This window comes from Etheostoma cragini, chromosome 12 (assembly GCF_013103735.1).
Source record: "Etheostoma cragini isolate CJK2018 chromosome 12, CSU_Ecrag_1.0, whole genome shotgun sequence".
Lineage (NCBI taxonomy): Eukaryota > Metazoa > Chordata > Actinopteri > Perciformes > Percidae > Etheostoma > Etheostoma cragini.
The window spans coordinates 196,588-199,046 of record NC_048418.1 but is presented as its reverse complement, the minus strand read 5'-3'; positions in this window follow the sequence as shown (position 1 = coordinate 199,046).

Below are 2,459 nucleotides of genomic sequence, written 5' to 3'. Positions count from 1 at the left end.
TGGGTTTGCTGTCACTGTGGGCCTCACAGCACAGTAGTACACAGCAGAGTCTGGCACTGCAGCAGAGGAGATGATCATGTGGATTATTTTATCCTTCACTTCAATCTTCAATCCAGGGATTATTTCGTTTATTAATTGTCCTGAAGCAGAGTGTGAGATGAGGAACTCTGGTGGTTTTCCTGGATATTGTCGATACCAGAAGAAATAATCACCAGATGACATTTCAGAGTATCTGTAGGACAGAGTAACAGAGCTGTCTTCTAAACTGTTCTCTTCTTTCTTTGATGGCGTAAGTTCACAGCTGACTCCTGAAGGAAGAGAAAAATCTGTTATTTCTTATTGTATACTCATTAATCAGTACTCCATAAATAATCCACATTTAGATGTTATAGGGATTACATTTTTCACGCTGCATAACCTAACATACCTGTGAGGATGGAGAGAAACATCAGAGAAAACCCCCAATGCTGCAGTGGCAGCATGTTGAATAAAGGTAATGTTGATGGTGTGTGTATTGATCTCTGTTGAATCTAGAAGTTTCTCTCTCTTCTATAGTTCAGTAGCAGCTCAGCTCCTCCCTGAGTCTCTCCGTCTCCTCGTAGCTCGGTAGTTTCTCTTGACTTGTTCGAGGAGTGCTCTCTCGTTGGTCAGTTCTGAAACCGTATTACATTCAACATGTCCACCTTGATTAATGTTACTGGGCCTGTTAGTGTCAATGTTTTGATTCTGAATGACCTGTCAACCTTCCAGCTCTCCAAAGCTCTAACGTGCTTTGTTTGCTGGACTTCCAGCTGCTAAGAGGATGATGGAAACCCGTTGGAAGCCACCTCATGACTTATCCGTTCGTTCATGGATCCTTTTTTTTTTTGGATATCACGTACATGGAACTTTTGACGGCTCGTGTGTGCAGAGCCCCGAAGAAGACTTTGGAGACTTGGCACAGCTCTGCTGAGTTCTTGATGACAATGTTGTAACCTTTTCTTTGTGTGTTTGTGATTGGTCCCTTGTCTTGTGTAAGTCTGTTTCTACATGTGTTGTTTTATCTCCCTCCCTCCCATTTTTCCTCTCTTTGATTCTGAGGCCCTGGGTCGCATTCGTATGTCCCAGTGTGTTTTTTGTAACTGTTTGTGAATATGTTTACATTGATATTTTTTCATAATATAAAGTTAAAATTAAACTTTTATCACAAAAAATAAAGAACAAGGTAAACAATGGCAGAACTGGATTGGATTGGATGACCTACTTTGGCGTATCGAGCTTTTCATTCACATTAAGAGAACTCATCTTGACCCAGCAGGTTTACAAGAGAGACTTGTAGTCCCTCTGAGAGTCCTGCTGGGCATCCAGTTGTCCACATCCTTCCTGTTTTTGCTTTGTCACGCACCAATGAAAAAAAGAGTGGTGCCCTCCCTCTGGTCTCTATTTAGACATACAGTTGGTTTGTTATTGATGTAGATTTGCTGCTCATGTGAGTCCTCTCACAGTGTTACGCTAGCAGCTGTGACCACAGGGACTCTGATAAAACTGGAATAATCAGAATCCATCTGATAAGAAATTGTGGTTTGAAAACCACTTCCCTCCTTTTTGAAGAGTAGTCCCTTATCTGTGTTCAGGTTTTTGTACAGCCTCTTCTACACTTTGTATCACTGTGTTTCTAGAGCACAGTAGTAGAGACCTGTGTCTGCCAGGGTTAGTGTCTTTATGGTCAGTTCAGTTGATTCCTCTGATGTTTTGGATTCATATTTCTGCTCATCTGGGATGTATTCAGAACTATCGTCTCTTGCTCCTTTCCAGAGAATAAACTCAGGCGCCTGAAGGTCTGAATGATGTCTGTACCAGTGGAGTTCAGGATTACTAGACGTTGTCTCATAGTCACATCTGAGTGAGACAGATTCTCCTTCTCTTTTACTGACTTCATCTTCTACAGGAGAGATTTTGTCTGCAGCTATTAATACTGAAAAGTAGAGAAAATGAAGCCATTAGACTAACATTGTTCATTAGGCTGAGAGGAGAAGACAGAGGAAAATGTCAACTGTACATTGTTACTCTGGACAGGAACAGCTCAACTGTTCAGAGATTTCTGCTCTGAACTGCAGTTTATATAAATCTTTAGAAAACAATAAAACTATGTTGTTCTTTGTGTCTTACCAAAGAAAAGAGCAGCAAGAATAATCCCCAGCCAATGTTCCATCTCTACAACAAGGTTTAAATCAACAGGAGAAACTAGCTGATGTTCAACATCCAGTCTGAGAATTGTTCTCTTCACAGCTCCACTTATTATTGACTGAATGGTTGAACACAGTACACAAGTAGTGCACCTCCTACTTGATAATGTCGCCCTCTAGTGGAGCTACAAGGTTCACTACAACAGGGTAGAAAATAGGCTTCCAGCAGCTTGGCAGTGTGTCAGCTTGTGTTTTTGTACAGAGACTGTGGGTTTGCTGTCACTGTGGGCCTCA